This window comes from Meriones unguiculatus, chromosome 3, assembly GCF_030254825.1.
Source record: "Meriones unguiculatus strain TT.TT164.6M chromosome 3, Bangor_MerUng_6.1, whole genome shotgun sequence".
NCBI lineage: Eukaryota > Metazoa > Chordata > Mammalia > Rodentia > Muridae > Meriones > Meriones unguiculatus.
Genome location: NC_083351.1, coordinates 9620547 through 9644983, shown reverse-complemented (window position 1 = coordinate 9644983; position 24437 = coordinate 9620547). Strand labels below are relative to the sequence as shown.

General features: G+C 46.3%; 1 protein-coding gene across 5 annotated transcripts in view; it reads right to left on the bottom strand.

The window, feature by feature from the left end:
- The window catches only part of Kazn (kazrin, periplakin interacting protein), a 921379-nt gene that overhangs the window by 557430 nt on the left and 339512 nt on the right, over nucleotides 1–24437 (bottom strand). The gene's annotated exons all lie outside the window — the stretch shown is intronic.

Here is a 24437-nt window from a genome sequence, read left to right as displayed (position 1 = left end):
AGGGCCTAGAATGACACCTGTGAGGTTATATTGTATAAGAACACAGATATATCTTGCAATAAATTGATCCAAAATGACAGGAATAGAGATCCTGAACAACAAGGTGTCAAGTTGTTGAGGAAGACCTGGGGGGTTTAGAAAGAAAGAAAATGAGAAATAAAGAAGACAAAGCGATAGCTGAGAGCAGGAGGTCTTGCGTAAGCTAAAGGACTTGTCAATCAAGCTTCTTCAGTGCAGCGTATTATAACTATTTGAAAGGGGAAATGACCAATGCCAGCAGAGTGCTAAGTCAGACAATGGTGGCAAAGACAACATGGGACACCTCAGACACAGCTGCCTTGGGGAGAGCCCAGGAGAAAAGGGTTGGATCTCCAGAATCGCCAGTTTTGACTCCTTCAAGGCACTGGCCCCAGACCCAGACTGGACCTTGCCAAGTGTGCTCCTGGATGAGAACAGAATACTAAAGCTCCCTTTGTCCTTTCCCCTGGGGCCTCAGGGAAAGCCTTGGGTTGGTCTGGCTTCCAGCAAAAAATTCCTATGCATGGAAGTTCCAGGAAAGAAACTGTGCCTCTCATTGATTTCCCTACAAGCCAGAGCAACAGTGATAATAGAGGTTGGAATGTTGCAGGTCCAGACTCTAATTACAGCCACTTCCCAGCCTGACCTAGCATCCTTGTGATTGTCAAAAACAAGTAAAACAGAAATCAAAAATCCTTCATTACATATTAACTTAGAGACCCCTAGCTGAGTTTCTGCCTCCCTGATATTCCCCTAAGTCTATTTTTTTTTCCAAATGTCTTGGTCTTGGTGTATGACTTGCTCTGTTCTGTTACTTCACAAAACTGCTCTAGTGTTTGGACATGCTGAGTTTTGCCATTCAAAATAGCCGCCATCTTTGCAATTTTAGACTATTGGCGGGATGACTAACTTTCAGGCATGAACTGCATTCAGTACAGTGCATAGGTCTTAAGCAGAGTTAGATCCGTTTTGGCCCAGAACCAGTTCTGATAAATGCATACATATGCTGCCACTACTTTGAGCTTCAGGACTTCAGATGTCTTGGGTCAGTTGGGAAACTTCCTGAAAGTGGGTTGGGACAGTTTGTGTCTGGTGTCATTTATCACCGTGTTTTTGAGACTTGCCCTTTTTCCCTGCATTAGTAGCTACTTGTTTTCTTTCTCCTTTTTAGTGCTTTGTAATATTCCACAGTACATATTCACACAGTTCATTCATCTGTTCTCTTGTTCTTAAACGTTTGGGGCTGTTGTCAATCAAGTTGCTATCATCATTTTTGGCTTGTAACTTTTCACACAGACGTTTTTATTTCTTTCTGGAAGTTTTACCTAGAGGATGATAGGAGGAATATACAATTACCATTTTAAGGATGGCCCAGTTTTGAACCTCAGGCTATTATTTTACACTCATTTAGGCCAGGCAACCATGAGAATTCTAGGTTGTTGGACTTCACGTCCTTCTCATTGTCCACCTTTTAAAAACAAAACCGTATTATGGTTTACTGTAGGCCGTGATTGGCACACAGGTAGGCGTCAGAGAATATCTTGTGGGAGATGGTTCTTTCCAGGGATCGAGCTCAGAACTCAGCTGGCCAGGCTTGGTTGCAAGCTCCCTGCCCACTGAGCCATTTGGCTGGCCCCTTTATCAGTCTTTAGCTTTGGATATCTGAAGAGGCCTGCAGAGTCTCTCAGCTGAACACACGATCATGGGTTGTCATTGTCTTTCATGGTGCTGGAGATGATCCCAGGGGTTCACACATGCTTGGCGAGTGCTGTACTCTTGAGCCTCATTCCCAACCCGTGACCGTATTCATATCGATCATCTGTGCATCTTCTATTGATACTGATTACTAACAGATGTTTTCTTCTGAGCTAATTGTCAAGTAATTTGGTCATTTTTCCTTGAAATGTAATTCTATTGTTGGGTTCCAGGAGGTCTTTTATGTTCTAGATAGGGGTACTTTGTCAGCTATATTTTCTCTTAGCTTGTACCTTACCTTGTGTATGTGCAGCATGTGGATAGGTATATGATGTACATGTATCTAATGTATGTATGTGACTGGAGACAGGGTCTTGTAGCCCAGGCTGGTTTGAAACTTGCTGTGTAGCTGAGGATGACCTTGAACTTTTGATCCTTCTGCTTCACTTTTCCAGTGCCGGGATTTCAGGCATGCCACACACACACACACACACACACACACACACACACACACACACCCCTAGTTTAAGTGCAGGGGCGGAACCCAGGCCCTCTTTGCTGGAAACGCAGTCTACCAGCTGATTACAGACCAGCCCCTCTTCTATTTTGCTAATGGTAAGCAAAGGCTTTCTTGTGTTAAGCACACTCTATCAATTATTTTAGCTTCTTTTTCTTGCTCCCTGGCCTCTAAGAGGTCTTTGCTGATCCTGAGGGTGGGAAGATACATCCTGCCTTTTCTTCTAAAGTTTCTGCGGCTTGTGGTTTTCATATTTGTTGTACAGTCGATCCAACATGAGGTTTTGTTTTCTGTGTGAGGCAGGGACAAAGGTCTGATTATACTTCCAATATCTGCAGGTTCTACCACGTGTTAAACACACTTCCTATTCCTCCTTGGACCACCTGGCCCTCCTGTCAGCCATACTTCTAGACCCTCCTGTCCCCCACGATAACACACCCATAGTTGTTATAACCTCGCAGCACATTTTTAAGTCAGAGAAAGCAACTGTTCCAATCTGGTCCTATTAAATGTTATTTTTGCAATCTATATAATTTGCATTTTCAAGGACATTTTGAGGATTTTGAGATCAGCTGATTTATATCCTGCTAAAGAGATGGCTAGGCTTTTTGATTAGGGTAAAATCCATAGATCATACTGAAGAGATGTGAGCCCTGAATAACACTATGTATTCACTCCAGACCCTGTGACCTTGCTCTGTTCTGAGAAATCTCTACTTTCTGTCATCAACTTTCTTCAGCTTTTCAATGAAAGGTCTTGACATCTATTTTAAATGCCCCCCCCTAAGTATTGTGTGATTTGGGGTACTGTTTTAAGCAGTATTCTTTGTGTGGTTTCCAATTATTCACGTACAGAAACAGAATATTCTACCCTGACTTTGTAGCTGCGCGGGTGATAATTCACCTTCTAGTCTGACACAGGTTTTGGTAGAGTATTCACAATGCTTCTCAGTCTGTGGGTTGCGATCAAAGGACCCATTCACAGGGGTGCCTACCATCAGAAAACATTACATTAAAATTCATAACAATAACAACATTCTAGTTGCGAAGTAACAGAGACAATGATTTTTCTGGTCACCGCAACATGAGGAACTGTATGAAGGGGTCACAGCATAGGAAGGCTGAGAGTCACTCCTTCAGAATCTTATAGGTATATATTATTTTTATTGGCCACACGCACCCATGCAAAGGCCCCCCCCCGGGGGGGTGTCAGGCGTCCAGTCCCATCACTTTCCATCTTACTTCCTTGAGACAGGGTCTCTCATTGAACCTCAAATCAGGCTGGGGTCCAGCAAGCTCCAGCTACCCAGCTTTTTACTTAGGTTCTGAGGATTTGAACTCAGTTCCTGGTACTTGTACTTGTCCAGCCAGCGCTCTAACCACTGTACCATCTTCCTGGCCCCTCTCCTGTCTCCCTGCAGTGGCTGGGACTCTGGATGATGACACAAGCAGACTGGCCTGAAGCATCACAGAAAGAGTGTCTGATGTTTCAGCAAGCATGTGACAGTCACTGCATTTTCACACACTGACAAACTGAGAAAAAGTCTTTCTATCATCATTTTTTAAAAAATCATGAATTAGTACTTTTTGCCAACTGCTTTTCTCCATCTGGCTAAATAACCATGTCGTATTTTTCTTCGGTCTCTCAACATGATGAATTTTACTGAAAGAGTTTTCATTAAGTGTTAAGTATACTTTGCATGTCTGGGACAACTTCCATGCAGTCATGATGGACTGTCTTTTGTTTTTACTTTTTATTTATGTATTGTTTTAAAACAGGATGTGATATAGCTTAGGTTGGCCTCAAACTCACTACATAGCGGAGGCTGGCTCTAAACTTACTATGTAGCCAAGGCTGGCCTTGAACTCCCAATCCTTATGCTGCCATTTCCCAAGTGTAGGGATTGCAAGTATACACCAGCAAGTCTGATTTTTTTTTTTTTTAAGTAAAAACAATTAGCTGTGATGTCTCACAATTTCCTGCCTTCTGATGACAATGAATGTGTCATGAGGCTAAGAGCAGGTCCTTTTGGTTTACTTTTGTTTCTCTCATATGACCAAGGAGGTAATAACTGAGTGAGTTACTGGATGGACAGACAGGAGAATAAACCATTTCTGGTCAGAATGTGTGAAAAGTGCTGTCTAAGCAGTGGGACATAAGCACACTGGAGTGTGAGTTTATCAGTCACAGAATGATGAGACAGTACCGCGCCTTCCAAGATGCTCACAGCGAGGGGCAGAGGCCAGTTCTGCTGTGTCACAAACTCCAAACCAAGAGGCCTTACATAGTTGGGCTTGGAGAGTCTTGGTTATAAGCTACTCTGGGCGCTTTGATAGCTCTTCAGGTATCTGGAGCCAAAGAAGGTTCAGGGTTTTAATATTCTTTTCCTTACTAATGTTCAAAACCCTCTCTTTCCAAAGTGGAAAAATGCTGCTGATCCCATGACTTGTTGTATACAATCACAGGCACCCACAGACTCCAGCCATCCTTGGACCACAGGCATCCATGGACCACGGGCATCCACAGACCTGTAAGCATCCCCTCTGCAGCCAAGCACAGCAGCAAGCTTGCGGGATGTACCCGGATGTCTGAGGCCTGGCAAAGAGCTGCAGCCCCAACCCTAGGAGGAGGAAACTGCAAAACGAAAGAAATCGTCACATGCCTGCAAGGGGTTTCACAGCCCCACTTCAGCAATTGTGCAACTGAGAGCTCAGATGTTGTCTGCTTTAACGGCGCTTGTTTATCTATCGTTTGTATAGGAGGCACACGTGCATGTATGGCTCATGCGAGGAGTTGAGAGCACAGCCTGCAGGAGTCAGTTCTCCTTCAGCCCTGTGGGCTCTGAGGATTGAACTCAGGTCAGCAGGCTTGGTTGGCATGGACCTTTCACTGCTGAGCCATCTTGCCAGTTCTGGGGTCTTAACATACTGGAAAATAGCATCTATATTTAGGTTCGTCTTCTTTTTTAACCTCCGTAGATTTCCTGAGTCGTGAGGTCCGAGAGATCAGAGCCAACTTTAAACAAGGTTCTAGCAGCTGATTTCGGAATCTTCGAAAGATACAGTGACTCTTGTACAGTGTCTCTGGTTCTTTGGAACATCGAACGTGGAATCCAGGGTGTGGTGCTGGGAGGGGGAGTCCAGGATGGGGTGGCAGAGCATCTGAAGGTTGAGCGTTTCCTGCTTGCTTGTTCAGGGCGCCCTTCACTAGGGATCACCCTGAAGCCTCCCCACGCCAGGGTCCTTTCAGCGAAAGTGGCCTCGTTCTCTTGCTTTTAGTAATCAGGGTTTCAATCTGATTACTGTTTGATTTATTAATTATGATCGTTATTTATTCACTTGATAGAGACTGGAGTTTCCCGTGTAGCTTTCACAGCCCTCGGAATCCAGGCAACCTTCTTGCCTCTGCCTCCCCGTGCACTTGCCACACTGAGCTACTGATTGCTATTTTCAGAAGTAAAATATTGTAATTTTTCCAAGACTGCCGGTGAGGTGAGGTGGGGTTAGGGGTGGTGTCCCAGGGACACGGGATGAGAACGGAGGTGGACCTGCTAGGAAGCAGGGAGGGGCTGCTGGGATCCTGGTGACTCAGGACAAAAGAGCCACTCCAGGTGAAAGGTGGCCAGGTGCCGGTTGGCTTGCGTGTTCGTCCTTTATGAACAGATTCTAAGTATCTCCTAAACTGAATTGCCAAAGCTTGTCTCCACTCCAGCTGGTCACAAGGGGGCACATGTCACCCTGCAACAGTCGTCGGGAGACCGCCAGGGCACAGGTTCAAAACGGAATGGCATGGGTACAGATACAGCCCAATGGTTAAGAGCACTGGCTACTCTTCCTAAAGACGGCGATATGATTCTCAGCACCCACAGGCCGCTACAACCATCCGTAACTCCAGTTCCAGGGATCCTGCGCCCTCTTCTGGCCAATGCAGACACTGCATGCACATGCTGTACACACATACATGCAGGAAAAGCATTCATACACATAAAATAAAATAAATAAGTCTTACAAAAAAACTGAATGGAAGTGTCCTAGAGAACCCCTGGATTTCTGGGCCAGCGGCCAGAAGAATCAATCAGAATCTTGGAGGGCAAAGGGTTGGCTGCGAGTGGGCATCCTTGGCCTGTTGCTTAGTTGTTCACTGAAGTCGGTCCCTAGTGACCAAAGCTCTAAGAAGGCTGCTCTCTCCTTCCACCCTGTGGGCCTGCGAGCTGGTAATCACTGCTGGGGGACCAGTCCTGCGCAGTGTGGGGTATTTAACAGAGTCCCCAGACTCTACGCACTAGATTCTGCTAGCCCCTTTTCTACCCTGTTTTGCCTCACAGTATGACAACACGAACTGGATCCAGGCGTTGTTGAATGTCCCCAGGGAGCAGATGCCCCCTCTACAGAAAGCCTTGGTTACGTTAGTTAAATTCTAGCCACCTGACAGAACACCAGAAACGAGGAAGAAAGATTCATTTTGGCTCACAGTTTCAGAAAACTCCATCCACCGTGGCAGGGCAGCAACATTCCTGGCTATGGGGAGTGTGTCCACCCTGTAAGCTTAAGGGCCTGATTTCAAGTCCTAGAACTCGTATAAAAAAATGGGCACAAAAAAAAATGGGCACAATGGTATGAACCATCCTCCCAGCGCCGGGGAGGTGGAAGCAGGAGGACCCTTGAAGCCTGGCAGCCAGACATTCTAGCTGAATCAGTGAGCCCCAGGTTCGACGAGAGAATTTGTGTCAAAAAAATAAGGTGGAGAGTGATTGCTAGCCTCCATGCACATACGTGTGTACACACACACATACACACAAACACACACCAAAAATTATGGTAGATAAATCCAGATAGACAGACTCTGCAGAGGTCTGGCCCTGTCACCTCCCCAGGGAAAAGAAGAAACTCCTAGAGTCACGTAGCCATTGTGGTTTCGGTTCTCGACTTTTACAGAACAAAATGGCGTCCCCATTTTGTCCATGAAAACGCTGTAATGTTTTTTTAATTGAGTGAGTTTGCTGAAGGAGATGGGAACAAAGAGGCCTGCTGCTGCTTCGTGCCTCAAAATGGGTCTCAAAATCAATTAAATCTAAAACTAATTAGCAACGGAATTAATTGAAAAGGAGATTTTTTTTTTAAAGAAAAATTCCATTTGTTTCCAAACTATGTTAGAACAAGATTCAGTGTGTGGTTCTAATCATAATCAATAAAAACAAAACACATTTCTCAAAAGTGTGGCTGCCAAAGCCTAAGTGACCATCCATGTGGAGGGCAGCTCATTAGCTAGCCTGAGGTTTTAAAAACATCACACAGAGAAACCTTTGTGTAGCTCTGGGGGCACCGACTCCTGGGGTCACCTCAGGAAAACTGCACAGAGAGCCAACACCAGTGTCTTCAGTGGACAAAGGAGAGTTCTCATTTGCTCTTGTAATCCATTTCAACTGACTGTCATCTTCGTTTATTTAGGCCCATTTCCCATAAATTGCCCCAAAGTGGCCTAAGAATATATGAAGTGGACTAAGCATTTCTGGTTTTCCCCCTCCCCTGGCCCCATGTTTTGGGAGTCAAATACCCAAAGACAGCACTGAGTGGGAAGTAGTCTGTGCCAGGTGCAAACTGAGACATGCAATGAGAAAGGGTTAATGAAAAGTCCACCCAAAAAGGACAGCCCTCTGCCCTCCTCTCTGGCGGCCCTTGGAGCTCAGGACTCTCACTGCACTGACCCGCTCCTCTCCTTGTTCCCAGGAAATACGTTTTCTTCTCCAGCTTGCTTTTTCCTGCACCCTCCTACTCTCTCTCTCTCTTTTTCATTCCCTCCCTTCACCACCACCCCCGTGGTGTGTGTGTGTGTGTGTGTGTTAGTATGTGCACATTCATGGAGGCAGCCGGGCAACCTCCAGTGTCATTCCTTGGGAGCTGTCCACCTTGCTTCTATGGGACCTGGAGCTCACTGACTAATCTAAGCTGGCTGGCCAGCGAGCCCCAGGGATCTTCCTGTCTTTGTTCCCCAGCACTGGGATGCAAATGCATACCAACATACTCCGCTTTTCATACGGGAACTGGTCTACAAGCCCCATGTCTGCATGGCAAGCGCCTTGCTGACCTACCTCCCTACCCGGCCTCTTCTCTCTGGTTGCTGATGCTGCAGGTGGTTTAGGGGACCTTCCTCCATGCCAAGCATCGGCTTAAGGTCAGTATAGGAATCATATATTTTCATTCACTTGTTAAGGGTCTGTTTCGTTCAGGGTATAACAGGCATGGAGGTCTGCTAGGGCACCCAGTGGAAGAAAGAATCGGCACCCTCCAGGTACTCCATGCTGAGAAGGAAGCGATGAACGTGTTAGAAGCAAGCCCCCTGTGCAGAGGGCAGGGCGTGGTGGGTGCAGAGCCAACTGGGTAAGAGGCTGGGTTAAATCTCCATGTACTCATCTGGTGTAGGGGTGGGGGGAGAGCTGCTAGAGAAGAGGCACTAAGCAAATAGATGCCTTCAGCTGAGGGACTGACCTTGTGGATGACTGAGGGATAAGGTATTCATTCAAGGAGAAGCCACCCGTGTCCAGGTCCAGACAGGGGCATCCCTGTGCGTTTTCAGAGGAGCAGAGAGGTGTATGCAGATTCGGAGGAAGAAGGAAGAAAGTGGAGACATGCAGGCAGAAAGGCCATCGGCCTCAGGCGGACAGGAAGGCAGCGAGGACATGTGGTCATAGGAGTATGTAGGGACTCTGGGGTGAGAGCCACTGTGGGGATCGTAACAATGAATGGTATGATGTCATAGAAGATGCAAGAGGGCGACTCTGCCCATGCTCTAACAGGGTCAGGTGCAAGCAGAGGACATGTCTGATGATGAACCCCCCACCCCAACATGAGATGCCTACTCACTTTCCTGAGGAGTGCATGAAGGTCAATCTTTGAGAAAGAAAGAGGCCATGGCTTTCATTCAGTAATAAGAGTAGCACTTGATGGTGATCTGGAGTGCCTGTGTGTGTGTGTGTGTGTGTGTGTGTGTGTGTGCATGTGCACGTACAAACTAGAGGTCAACCTTGGGTGTCGTTTCTCAGGCATTGTCCACCTTATATTTGATACTAGGTCTCCTTTGAGACCTGGGGCTCACAGATTAAATCAAGCTAGCTGGCAGGTGACAGTCTGACTCCAAATTCCCGGTGCTGAAGTTACAGGCACACACACATACCTGGCTGCTTATGCGGATTCTGGGATGGAATTCCTGTCCTCATGGGTGGTGTGAGCACTTAACTACTGAGGCTGTTCCCGGCCTCTTCCAGCTTCTCTCAGCTTCTCCCTGCCTCTCCTGGCCTCTTTCAGCCTCTCCCAGGCTCTCCCAGCTTCTCCCGGGCTCTCCCAGCTTCTCCCGGCCTCTCCCAACCTCTCTTAGCCCCTGACATTTTACTTTTATTTTAAATGAAAGAAACAAGTAAAAGCTATTGAGTGCTCAAAGGAAAAGAAGGAAACATTTTCTTTTAAGGATCAGCAACTTCAGAACAAACCACAGCGCTGGCTTCCCCCGCCATGACAGTCTCAAGAGGCCTCCGTAGGGCGCAGCGAAACCCTCATGTCTAGAGGTAAAAAGCATGTGCCTTGTGCTCTATTACCCACAACTCACATAAAACCAGATCAGACCCGCCCCCAGCAGTGTCTTTGAGGCAATGCAGACTTGGCACTGAGATGCTCCTTTTTTTTTTCTTCATAGATAAAAGGACTCTGAGGCCCAGGAAGGCTTGGAAGAATGGTCTGAGATCACTCTGTGTCTGCTAATGTCAAGACCTGAACCTGGACCATCTGACTCCCCACGGTACCCCAGCTTCTCACCTCCACCGATGGAAACTCCTGAGAGAAAAGAAGAAGAAACCTACTTAAGCATTTTCCATGATCTGGAGCTTAACCAAACTTGGTTATGTAATCGCCTAGAAAGAAATATATAGCTCTGTATCTTGGTTCACAAATATTTTCTGCATATCTGCTAGATACGAAGCATGGCTATAGGGCACAAGGGACCCAGGATAAATGAGAGATAGCTTCCAGTGAGCCAGCAGCTTCCAAAGCGTGTGTCTAATGGAAGGCAAAATTCCCCAGTCAACCATAGCAAAGGAATTCTATAGGGAAGGGCTTGGGAGAGCTATGCGCACATTAGCAGCGTGAGCAGGGTAAGTGTCTTGGGAATGCTCCCGTTTTATACCACGTTCATTATGACAAGAAGTTAAAGGTGAGAGGGAAGATCATAGGAAGAGGGTCAAAAACTGCACTTTCTGACAAAAGTTATGTTTTTCTTATGTTGATTCATCTTATGGGTGGACTTGACTAGGCCATGGGATGCCCAGGTATTTGGTCCAACACTGTTTTGTGGGTTTTTAAGAGGGTTATATTAGTCAATTTCTCCTTGGTGTGATACACATCTGGGGCTCATTCAGAAGGCCCACTCAGAGGCTCATTCTTGCAGCTGGGAATATGTGCTCTCTCAACCTCTTGCTCATGCTCTCGAGCCTGCCACTTACTGCCATTCCTCCCAGCCATGATGGACTCCTACCCATCTTGGGGCCATAAGCCCAAACAAACCCTTCGTTCCATGAGTTCCTTTTGGTCATGGTGTTTTAGCTTAACAAAGAAAAGTAACAAACTCGAGGATGAATGGATTTCTTTTTGTGACAGAAGGTGCCATGGTGCAACAGAACAACTCGGGGCATTAGGGTTAAAAGCACGTGTTAGGGTTTAAATGACGAGGTTCGGATATTGTCACTGGCATCTGGGTCTCCCAAATTAGACCAGCCTGGCTGGATAATGGGTCCCCAGATTACCCTGTCTCCACTGCTCTATTGCTGGAGTTAGAGTCACACATCACCATCCCTGCTTTTTCTGTAGGTGCTAGGGATTGAACTCAGGTCTTCACACTTGTGTGCTAAGCATTTTCCTTTATTTCCAGACAAATAACAGGGCTTGCAGTAATCAGGGATAGAAGAGAAAGAACAGGACTCTGGGGACAGCAACAAAGCTAGTCTTAGCAGGCTCTAGCCAGTTCCCAAAGAGCCCTGCCCCTACCCCAAGAGCATGAGAAAAGTTTTTTCCCCAGTAAACATCTCAACCATATAGATATCATACATTCATGCATAGCTCTTCATTTACCACATTCAATTATAACAAATGAAATGATGAGAAAGGGTGCCTTCAGTTGTAGTTCCATTTCTATTGCTGTAATCAAATGCCTTGACGGAAGGTAGCTTTGGGAAGAAAGGCTTTACTTGGTTTACAATTAATTCCAGGTTTCAGCCCATCACTTTGGGGGAAGTCAAGCAGCTAGTCACATCACATCCATTGTCAAGGGCAAAGACAGAATAAACACGTTCTTCCTGTTCCCAGCTAGTCTCCTCCTTAGATTGAGCAGAGCCTTAGCCTAGCGAATGGTGTTGCCCACCGTGAGCTGGGTCTTCCTTAATCAATTAGCAGTCAAGATAATCTCTTCTAGACTTGCACACAGGTCAACCTGGTCTAGATAATTCCTCACTGAAACCCTCTTCCCAGGCAGTCCTAGAGTGTGTTGAGTTAACCATTACAGTTTCTAAGAGAATCTCCATCTGTTCCAGGAATGGAACCACCCTGGACATGTTGGTGATGTACCAAGGAAAGAGGATTGATGGACCAAGTGTTAGCACATGGGCAGCTGGATTCTTCTGGACTGCCTAGTAACCCATGAAGTCATCACATGTCTCCTGCCAGGTGTGTGGCAGATGAGGTTCAGCTGCACACACACAAGCTTTAAAAGGACCAACCTTCCCTTTGTCTTTCTCTTGCTCTGCCTCACTTTCTTTCCTGGGACCCCCCACCATCTCTCTCTCTCTCTCTCTCTCTCTCTCTCTCTCTCTCTCTCTCTCTCTCTCTCTCTCTCCTTTCACTCTCTATCTCTCCACCTCCATCCCATAAATCTCTTTCATACAATGTCTGTTGTGTGCATGGCATCATTTTAAATAAATACTAACACCAAGATTTATAATCCTCAATACTGGAGAGAGGAGGGCTATGGCCTTTGGCTGTATTGTCACTAATCCTCAGACTATGTTTTTACTTTTGGTTTCTCACCTAATAAAGTCAAACTTCAGCTGCTTGCTCTCCTGGAGCCTTGTGGGTGAGTTCTTCCCTCTCCAGAGCACAGGAGCCAAGACTGCTGCTGTTATCTGAGGAAATCTGAGAAGAGGCATCTTCCCATAGTGAAATCTTGGTGTCCAGGACACAGAGAGACATAGGGAGGGATCAAGGCAAGATGTAGACTCAAAGACACATCTGGAGTGATCAGCTTTCTCTAGCTAGGTCTCACTTCTTGAAGTGTGTGATATCTCCCCAAAATAGTGTCAAAATAGCCCCATCATTTAGGGTCTTGGTATTGTCACATGAGCCAATGGGGGATAGTCAACACTTAATGCTTAGCAAAAGTATTTGGGGATGATGTTAATATTCTGAGTCTTACAGTGAATGAAGCATCTTGACCTATGCTATGTGGGTGGGTGTAGCTGGTCTTTCCTACTGTGTGGGTTTTTCTTTTTCTCAACATTTAGTGCACCGTACCTTCACCACCTGACACTAGACAGAAGAAAAACAAGAACAGAGAGGAGAGAGAGAGAGAGAGAAATTAGAAAAATCTCTGAATATAATTTCTTTCCTTTTGTTTCTTCCTTGACCACAGTTACTAGCAAATGGCAAGCAACCTCACTAATGAAGAACAACCAGCGGCCCCACCTCTCAGACCCTCGAATTTACACATACTCTGAAAAGTTCCCAAAATTCCGAATGTCACACAATCGCAGAAACTATCTGCAGCTGGCAAAACCATGCCTCTGCTAGAGAATGAGGAAAATCGCAGTCAGAATTCTTGGATAAATATCCAGGAAGGGTATGGCTGGGTTATAGATCTCTTCAACCTTCATCCCGACAACCCACCAGCACTGAAGACGGTTTCCTCCCATTCCTCCCCCCCCCCCCGCCCCAGCATCCAGCATTGCTGTTTTCTTAATGACTGGCATTTGGAATGGAGTAAGACAGAATCTTAATGTAGCTTTGATTTGCATTTCTTTGATGGCCCGGATGGGGTTGGGGGGGTGGTTAAACATTATTTTTGTATCTCTCAGCCATTTGTAATTCATTTTTTGTGAACTCCCTCTTTTGATTTCTGGGGAGCCTGTCCTAGAAACTGTCCATCTGGTCATCTGGTTTTCTTTCCTCTGTTATCAACCAGAGTGGTCAATGCTTATTCTTAGATATGCAAAGAAGAGGGGGAGGATGGGCTCTGGCCACACAGTCAAAAGTGGCAGCCATAAACTGTGATTAGCATAAACTCAGCTGGAAGGGCAAAATGGCGATACAGGAGAAGAATTGTGGGGATCCCTCAGGCTGTGTTCTTATAACTAGACTCAGCTTCAAATCTTGACAATGTTCAATTCAATTGCATGGTTTCGTATGTGAACTATCCAGAAGGGCTTGGGGTGGGTATCAGGGCTTGCTGTGCAATCCTCAGTAACCACACACGAAAGCTGGGGGTGGTCACATGACCTTGTAACCCAGCATTGGAGGACAGAGACTGGGCTGGCTGAAATGCAAGCTTCGGGTTAGGTGAGAAACTTTAAGAATATGGTAGAGAACAATAAAGAAAGACATCCAGGACCCTCCTCTGACCTCCTTCTGTGGGTCCAAGGGCACCCCCAAAGCCCCAAATACCCACTCTTTCTAGTACACACACATACACATGTGTCCACATACTAGAGACACACGCTATCTGAAAGCACTTAGACCTGGCCACTTCTCCCTCCACGTGGCTGCTGCTCCAGAGAGAGATGGCAGCACCTTCCTACCTGATTTCTGTAGGGACCCTCCCACAGTGTCTCCACCCTTGTCCACTTTGTCCTCAGCTGTCTCTGTTGACCCTTCCCTCCTGTCCTGACTCCCTGGTGACAGCGAGAAGGACTTAGGGACTCACCCCTAGCAAACCCAACAAGAATCGACAGTCTCCTTGCCTGTGTCTCCTTCCTACTGTATTTGTTCACATCTCTGTATTTCTCTCTCTCATTCTGTCCGTCTTGTTTTCCCACTCTTCACCTCTTCTCCCGTTTCTTCTTCTGCCCCTCTCTCCCTCTTGGTCTCATCATTAACTCTGGAAAAGCCAGCTGCCAGCCAGGAGCAGACTGTCAGGGACCCCACGGGGCTAAAAGCTGGAACCTGACCACAGCTGTGAGTGTGAACTTGGAGAAAACTTTGCAGTCAGGCCCCAACTTCTCACCTTCTGCTTCCTGCTGCCCTTCTCATCCTTCCCATGCTCCCAATCCTTCACAGTTTCTGACTTCCTACAAGATGAAAGCCAAAGGCCTGCATGGCTCACAGTGTCCCTCCATATGACCTGGCGCTAGCTGCCCCTCTGACCCCAGTGCTTGCTCAGTATATGTCAGTGGCTGCCACAGCATACCACCCAGACTTTTCCATCTCAGGAAGGCCTCTTTCCGAGGGACCCACACCTCCTTCACTCCCTTGCTTGTGTGCCCAAGCCCATGTATCATAAGCCCATCCTGATCTCACCAGTCTGGCTATATCCTGTTCCACTTTCTTCTTTGCTAGGATACTCATCCCCTCGTCAAAGAATCCCACACTTTAATATGTATCATTGATTCTGCTTTTCATTTTCATCTTTCCACGGGAGGTGACAGCTCTGTAAGCATCTCTGCCCCCGAGGACCTTCAGTGGGACAGGGTGGGAGACGGAAGTTAGACCCCAATGGTTCTGCTTCTGGTAAGCTAACTCATGTGTTTTTATCATTGTCTATAACAAAAACGGTGTCTTGTTTTATTTTTTTGAGAAGAGGCCTCCCTGTCTTGTTCAGGCAGTATTCAAATTCTTAGGTACAGGAGTTAATCCTCCTGCCTCAGATTCTCAAGTATTTAGATGACAGATTTATGACACCATGCTTGCCAATAAAATGGTATAAGAAGTAGAAAGATGAAGCTTTTACGGTTAATGAGTTTACAATTCAGTTAAAATCCAAATTTGTTGATTATGAGTGCTGGTTGATCTTAACTTGTCAATGTGACCCAGTCTAGAACTGCATGGAAAGAGAGTCTCAAAGACAAAAGGTCTAGATTGGGTTGGCCTGTGGGGAAGACCTGCCCATTTGTGGGTGGCCCCATTCCCTAGGCAGAAGATCCTGGACTGCAGAAGAGTGGGGGAGAAAGGAGGCCAAACACTGGCATGCATGCCTGAATTCATTGTCCTCTGATCCTGACTGAGTGTGTGCTGTGACCAGCTGCTCCAAGCCCTGCTGCCTTGACATTTCCACAAGGATAGGCAGCCACCTGAAATCCTGAGCCAAATAAATCTTCCCCCCTTAAGCTGCTTTTGTCAGGGCATTTTGTTTCAGCAACAGGAAGTGAAGCTAGGACAGCCTGTCACACGCCCCCTTCCCTGGAAGGGTGGGGTCTCTGTCCCTGATGTAAACCTGTGAGCCAATGAGCAGCTTCTGTCTGCTCTGTTACCCAACCTGTGTGGTCTGACTGCCTTCTGTCAAGGAAAGACTTTGTTGCACGTAGTGGGTATTTTCTTAAAGTGGCAGTGTCTGCTGAGATGTTGCATTCACCTGTCCTGCTTGGTGCCAGCGGCTCGCAGGCTGGTTGGAGCTTGCCATGCCTGGTCTGAGCAACCCATGTGTGGAGCTGGGAAGACTGCAAACCCAGTGCGAGGAAAGCCAGATGCAGTCGCTGCGAACTTGGCCTCAGTGTCGCGTAATACAGTTCACCTTGGCAGCCCTTACAAGGGAGGAAAGGCTTTCGGTTGTGACGACCTGGTGTTTGCAGAAAGGACACTACAAAAATACGGCACCGAGTTTTGCTGCTCAGAAGTGATAGAGCCTCCACGAGTGATGTCAGGGATTATGGAGGCACCAGGGGCTGGACATCTTAAAAATAAGGTTACCTTAGAAGACGGACACAAGGATTGCAGCCGTTGCTCTCCAGAGTAGAGGGGGGAAATCTCAGGAGGCTCCACCTCCAGGTGAAGAGCCACAGGTAATAATGGCTAACGGCAGAGGAAGAATTACAATCTCCAGGGGCCCTTCAAGAACATTTTAGGTTACCTAATCCAATAGGGTCATCTCTAAACACATACATATATGAGCAACACTAAATGAACTCAGCATACTGTATTTATATATGATACATACGTGTGTGTATGCACATGTATGTTGTGTTACATAAGTTAAAGAACAGGTCATGAATTTGAGAGGGAGCTGGGGAAGAGAGGAAGAGGCAGAAATGACGTAAATAGAGTACTCAGGTATGAAATTCTCTAGATAAATTAAAATTTAAAAAGCAGAAATGAGAAGGCTTGTAGATGGGGCGTAAGGAAAGGAAACAGGACCAATGAGTGGTTCTGAGGGTAGTGGCTCTGCTCAAGCCTTGACTTAATTTCCCCAGGACCCACATGGTGGGTCCTGCAAGTCTTTCTCTGACTTCCAGATATGCACCATAGAATACACACACACACACACAAATAAATAAATAAATAAATAATGTTAAAATATTTTATGCTGCTTCACCATGTAAGTTGAGTGATATCACAAAAGACTCAAAAGGTTTAGAAGGTGGAAGGGGATGGATGGCTCAGTGGGTAGAGATGCTTGTGGCACAAGCTTGAGCACCTGAGTTTGATCCCTGGAACCCACATAGGGGTGGAAGGAGGGAAATGAGTCAAAAATTAGCTTCTGACCTCCACATGCATACTATGGCATGTGCAAGACACACACACAACAAAAAACCGAAATTGAGTCTACAGACCGTGAAAACTTACAGGTACAATGACCGTTACAGTAAACTAAAACTAATTTATTATTGAAGTATCAGAACACAGTCCAAGAATGGGGCCGTGTGAGGAGAGTCTGAGTGCTTGTGAGAAAAGTCCAAGTAAATAAGACAAGCATCTTGTGACCTCAGTTTCTTCAAAACACAGAATCGTTCTTGGAATGTGTTTTTGTGCTCCAGCCAGGTGTCACAGATAGGAGTGAGTTTACTTCAGATTACTCATGACTGCTTGCTGCTGCTATTCAGTTAAGTGTTTAAACTATCCTCTATGGGAAAAAAAAATCATATTTTTTTATTTGTTTGTTTTTTGTTTCTACCCTGTGATTGTATATGGCTTGAACTCACGAGAACTTTACTGATGTGACCTTTCTTAACCCTCACGGTGTAAACTGTCCAATGCTCTGAATAAAGCTGACCATCCCATGAGACTTTAGTCCACCTCGCTTACTGGTTCCATTTCCCCAGGTCCCACTGGCTCTAGGGTGGTGACACTGTGTGTTTGTTTTGTCTTCCCTTTTAAGATAAACTTGAGTGCAGCCGAGGTTCAGAGGGCGTGTAAAGGTGACAGAGTCACAAAACCGTGTTCCAAGCCTCCGCCCTCACTCACACCTGCTCACCAACACCAGGAGCCCCCTCTAGCCCAGCCAGTGCCATAGGAATTAGCATTCAATGAAGAGGGAAGACCTTTTGCCTTTTGTGCCATATTTTTGGTGGTCTGTTGTCTGACTAGGGACACAGACACTGTGTGTGTGCCAGTTGCCTGAAGGGTTCAGTATGCTGGCATGCAGTCCCAGCGTGCAGCCTGGAGGAGCAGGCATTCCCACAGAGCCAAGGAGAGCAGCTGGCCCTCTATCAACCAGACTGATGCACTCTGAGGTTCCCACAATGCACTTCTCACAAGGTATCCCTGTCTCGATATGTTTCAAAAGTCATGGAGCTGATAAAAGTTCTGAATGGCTTCTTCAGTGATGTGGGAAATACGGACACATCAAGGATGGCTCCTGGGCGTGTGCCCCCAGCAACAAGAAAGATTCGATTATAGTTCTCGAATGTCTAGTGCTGGTGGAGATGCTCGTGACTCAGGGAGGCAGATTTGAGAGGTAAAGCAAGACTAGTGTGGAACTTTGAGGTGACAACGGGGAGATGTCAGATCAAGGCTTGACCTAAGTATCTGGAATTCTGAGTAGAAGTCTGGCTTGACACAGGAATACTGAAGTTCCCAGTGAAGAGCTTTGTGTGGGAGTGTTTTTTTGTGTGTGAGTGTGTATGTGTGGACACAGGTGTGTGACTGTGTGTGTGTGAATGTGTGCACATATGTGAGTGTGTTTGTGCAAGTGTGTGTGCATGTGTGGGTGTGCACATGAGTGTCCGTGCATGTGAGTGCATGTATGTGCGTGTGTCTGCACAAGTATGCGTTCATGTGTGTGAGTATGCGTGTCGGTTCGAGTGTGTGCATGTGCCTGTATTTTGAGAGTGTGTATGAGCGTGAGTGTATGTGAGTGTGTGTGAGTGTGTGCACAAGTGTGTGGTGTATGGGAATGGATGCCTTCCTTGGTCACTCTCCACCCTGTCTTTTGAGGCTCGTCTGCTCCTCTGGCAGGTCTGAGTTCCATGGCTGCACCGACAGTGCTGGACCATGCCCAGCTTTTACGTAGGTCCCCGGGATCTGAACTCGGACCTTCACGTTTGTGCAGTGTGTGCTTTATCCGTGGAGCTGTCTCTCTGGGTGAGATGTCCTAAATCATTTTTAATAAGTGAGCGTGTGGAGCCATTACAGGAAGCCTCACACAGTGCTCACATAGCAGCATCTTTAGGCCATGTTGAACACAGAGTATTGTGGGTGTCCGTGGGTCTGCTCCAGTGGGGTCTGCTGGCATCCATACTCACACTGATGATGCTTTCTTCTTACCTCCACAGAAGACATGAGGTTGGGCACAGAGGGAGAGCGGGAGAAGGAGGGGCAAGGGAGAAGGAGTGGTAGGAGGGAGAGGAAGAGAAAGAAAGAGAGAGGAAAGAGGGGAGTTGGGGAGGAAAAGAAGAAGAGAAGAAGGGGAGAGGAAGGGGGAAAGAGTAGGAGAGAGACCCAGAGAGAACAAGACCATACAAGAACCTGCCCACATGCTCTTTTCAAGGTATTGGAATCACACACTTGGATCAGGGAAAGCTATAAAGTAGAAGAATTTGTCTCTGAGCTATCTTTTTTCCCTCCATCCAATTATTTTTCTTCCTCTTAGAGAATTCTCTATGTAGACATTACTTGATAATAACAGCCACCTTTCCGTGGCATGCATAATTTTAGGGTCACCTAAGTAATTATGTGGGCTCCTGAGCTACATTCATAACTTTTTATGTGGCCTGATGAAAATTACACATTTTCCAATAAGGCTACACAGAGCGCTTCAGTGTCTAGTATCAAGTCACAGCAGAATAAGTGGGGCTTCGATGGGGTGGGGGATGTCCTTTGAAATGTGGTTAACCTCTCCCTTGAGAGGTTAGGAAATAATCAGCGTGAGATATTTGAGCCTGAGGTTTCCAGCACTTTCCAACCAGAGGAAAACTTAACAGAACTTGGCAGAATGGTACCTCACGCACCCCTGAAACCATGTGTGATGTTAGCATCAACTATCAGTGTGGCACAAGCAAGGACCACCTGAAGAGAGTCTCGGTGACAGACTGGCTGCATTGGCATGTCTGTGAGGGATTGTCGTAATGAAGCTAATTAATGTGGGGAGATCCGGCCCACTTTGGGCAGCACCATTCCCTAGGAAGGGGGACCTAACCAGAATGAGAGCAGAGAACAAGCTAACAAGCAGGCAAGCCTGCATGAATTCTCTGCTCTGAGGCCATGCTGTGACTAGCTGAAGTTCCTGCCTCCACTTCCCTGTGCTGATGGATTGTAACCTAGACTTGTGAGATGAAATAACCCCCTTTCTGTTCTAAATTCCTTTTGGGGGGGGTACCTTACCCAGCAACACAAATTAAACTAGAACCTGGGGAAAGGTCAAATATCTTATTTGCACCAAAAGGCATGCAGGCTGCTGTTGCCTACATTTGGCAGGGTGTAAAAAAGTAGGAGAGAATTCAGGAAAGAATTGGGCAGTTTTCAAATAAGAAAAGGATGTGGTGAAAAAAAAGGGGGAGGGGAAAGGCCACTAATTCATGTAGCTCTCAGCTAAGAAGTGGCAGCCACCACATCTCAGTTTTGAACACCAACAGAATTAATTAGACTTTAGCACAGTAAGGAACATTTAAACCCCAACCCGTGGCAAGGGTGGGATAGAAGGTACCATGACCTCATCATCCCCATTGGTAAAGATGCTTTTAATGGACTAAAGTGTCTCAAGGAAAGACCCAGCCAACCCATGGTCCTCAGATCTCATCAACTGTTCTAAGTACCTCAGGATACTGAATTAAATACCAAGGTGTGCGATTCTCCTCCCACCAGGTTTGAGGTGGGGTCCGGCATGAGGGGGAATGTCTCCAGAGGAGGCATTGTTATATTTGTAAGAAGGAAGCTGGGGGATGAGAAGATGACTCAGTTGATAAAGTGTGTGCCTCCCTAAGCAGGAGGACCTGATTTTGATGCTCAGGCCTCATGTTTTAAAAGCTAGCCTTGGTGATGCATGTCTGTAATCTCCATACTGGGGAGGTAGGGACAGACAGATCTCTTCGGCTTTCTGGGTAGCCGTGTTATCAGTCTGTTAGCTCCGGGGCAGTGAGAGAATGAGACCCTATTTTTAAAAAGCAGATAGTGTCTGAGGAATATACACAAGATTGTCCTCTGGCCTCCATGTACACACACACACACACACACACACACACACACACACACACACACACACCAGAAAAGAGAGGAGGGAGATGGAAAAAAGGAAGAAAAAGGAAAGGAAAGAAAATGAAATGACGAAGTGGAATGAAGGGCCGGAACAATGACTGGCTCAATGCTTAAGAGTCCTTGAGCTTCTGCAAGAGGATCAAAGTTTGAATCCCAGCACCCATTTGATTTTTCATAATCACCTGCAATCCCAGCTCCAGGGGATCCGACACTATCTTCTGGCCTCAGCAGGAACTCACACACATGTGCACATACCCACATATAGACACAAACATAACAACTAAAGGCCTTTAATAACACAGAAGGCAGGGAGGCGGGAAAGAATGGAGGGAGGAAGGGGGAGCTGTTCGCTGAGTTGCAGACTCTAGCTACCCGGGCTATTTCCCAGCATCTACAGGCTCAGCTCCCCACACCATCCTGTGGCCATGGGCCTGGCTTTGGTCAGTGGAGGCCATCCAGGGCAAGCGTGGGTTTACTCCTCGGGTCTTGGTCCCCAGGTAAGAAGACCAGACAACTTCCACCTCTTTGCCCTGTGACCCAACCCTGCTATGGCGCAGATGACAAGTTTGGTGCTATTGTGAGTCTCTAGATGTGCGAATCGCCCATTGCCATGGCACGACCTCATACTTCTTGTCCTCTATGAGGCCTTTCCTCAAGGTAAAACACTGGATACACCCAGCTTAGATGTCATCTTTCTAGAACATTTGCCATTAGGAAATTGGACATAGAGTGACCGGAAGGGGATACAGACGGTTTCAGGAGGCTAACCTTATGGCATTTTGAAGGCACCCTAATTCAGGTCTCAAGCATGAGCAAGACTCTGTGTCAAAGGCCTCATCATTTTCTGTGGACAAATGGAATTGTTTAGAGAAGGTCACATCCTTGTGACTTGTTAGGTATTTAAAGATTTATTTTTACTTTTTGTAATTTTTTAATTAATTATGATTTATTCACTTTATGTCCCAGCTGTAGCCCCCTTCCTAACCTCCTCCCAATCCTGCCTTCCCTCCCTCTTCTCCTCCCATGACCCTTCCCCAGTCCACTGATAGGGGAGGTTCTCTTCCCCTTCTCTCTGGCCCTAGCCTATCAGGTCTCATCAGGACTGTCTGCATTGTCATCCTCTGTGGTCTGGTAAGGCTGCCCCACCTTAGGGAGAAGTTATTAAAGAGCTGGCCACTGAGATTACGTCAGAGACAGCTCCTGTTCCCCTTTCTAGGGAACCCATTTGGAGACTGAGCTGCCATGGGCTACATCTATGCACGGGTTCTTTGTTATCTCCATGCATGGTCCTTGGTTGGTGTATCAGTCTCAGAAAAGACCCCTGTGTCCAGATTTTTTGGGGGGGGGTTGTGTTGCTCTCCTTGTGGAGTTCCAGTCTCCTCCAGGTCATTCTATCTCCCCCTTCTTTCCTAAGATTCCTTGAACTCTGCCCAAAGTTCGGCTATGAGTCTCAGCATCTACGTTGATACCCTGCTGGGTAGAGTCTTTCAGAGGCCCTCTGTGGTAGGCTCCTGTGTTGTTTCTTGTTTTCACTCTCTTCTGGTGTCCATCCCCTTTTGCCTTTCTGAATGAGGATTGAGCATCTTACCCGGGTGCTCCTCCTTGCTTAGCTTCTTTAGGTACAGATTTTAGTATGTTTATCCTATATTATATATCTAGTATCCACTTATAAGTGAGTATATACCGTGTGTGTCTTTCTGCTTCTGGGATATCTCACTCAGGATGATTTTTCCTAGTCCCCACCATTCGCCTGCAAATTTCATGATTTTCTTGTTTTTAATTGCTAAGCAGTATTCCATTGTGTAAATGTACCACAATTTTTTTTTATTCATTCCTCAATTGAGGGACATCTGAGTTGTTTCCAGATTCTGGCTACTACAAATAGAGCTCCAGGGATAGCCACTGGTCTTTGCCTCTCCAGCAATGAGGTTACAAGAACACACCACTCTGTCTGCACACAGCCACTGTCGTTAGCCTTATATATTTAGGTTCTGGGCATCTGAGCGCACGTAGTCATGATTACAAGGCAAGGATGTTTCTGGCTGAGCTAGCACCCCAGCCCTTGGGTCTGCAGCTTCTGTAGGTTGAATCCTGGCACTATTAACATTCATTAACAGGGAATCTGAGCTTTAATGAGTCATAATCACTGAATTTGGAGTATATGATTAATCTTAGAAAAGTATAGTCTCGCCACCTGCCATTTGCAATTTCTGGCAAGTTTCAAGTGCAATGCTCTTGGGATCAATGGTAATAGGAGATGAATGATGTCTTTATGGTGCACAATGATCAATTTTCTGACCAAATACATGCAAATAAAGTCGGCAGTGCAGCTGGCTGGGGCTGAAGCGATGAACAGCACGTTCTGTGGCTGTCCTCCATGAGCTGAGTTATCAGATCCAGGTTTCGACTTCAAAACACTACAGGGCCTCCTACAACTACACACCCTCAATCTTAACATAAAAATGTATGTTCTAGGATGGTTTTGACTTTGAGGGGTGTGTGTGGGTATGTGTGTGTTGCACACATGTCAAGATGGGCTTGTGGAGGTAAGAGGACAACTTTGGGTTTCATCTTCCCGGCTTCCATCTTGTTTTGAGACAGGCTCACTCTTGCTCACTACTGTATACACCAGACTGAGTTTCTGGCAATTCTCCTGCCTCTGCTTCCCATCTCCCAACAGGAGCATACTAAGCTTATAGAGTACCACGCAATTGCACCTGGCTTTTAAAAAAAATGCAATTTATCTGTTATCATTGTGTGTTTGTGATGTGAAGGTGGGGCGTTCGTGCCAAGGCGAGTTTGTAGCCATCAGGGGACAAGCATTCTCTCGGACCATCTCCCCAGCCCTGAGGTGGGTGTTCTAAAACTACACAGGCTGATTATCTTCCCTGATGGTGTGACTGCACCTCCGTCAGTAAGGTCTTCTCCTTGACAAACCAAAACATTTAAGCCAAAGAGGCCCAGAGAGCGTATCAGAAGGCTGATGCCATCCACACTTGGCACTGTTCACAGTGTTAAAGTTTCATAGTGTATGATTTTGAAAACTAAGTGTCTTCAAGCTAGTTTAGTGGTAAAGCAAAAAAAAAAAAAAATTACAGACAAGGCTTCTGCTGATAATAAGTACATATTTTAAGTAATAAAGCTATAGAAAAGACTTTAGATGTTCTCAATGTTGATTTGAAAGCCTTGGAAACTGGGGTCTCTAGAAGCGAGAGACCCAACCAAAGTGTAAAGCCTTCTGTTTTGATAGGAGCAGGACTTTGTAGTTCAAAGCTTTGTAATTCAAAGCAGGTTGTATTTGAGGAGAAGGCAAAGCCTGCTGACTGCTGGTTTTATTATTATTTTCCCGCCTAACAAAAAAAAAAAAAAAAAAAAAAAAAAAAAAAAAAAACTCAGCGTATTTAAATGCAAATGACAGCGTCAGGTGCAGGTGAATGCTGGAAACACTTAGTCTGTGCTGTTTCTGTGTTTCTGCGCAGCAAGGTTTAGGGGCTGAGGCTCCCTTTTAGTGCTGGAAATCAGGTAGCAGCTGGAGGAATTGTGGTGCACGAGGGAGG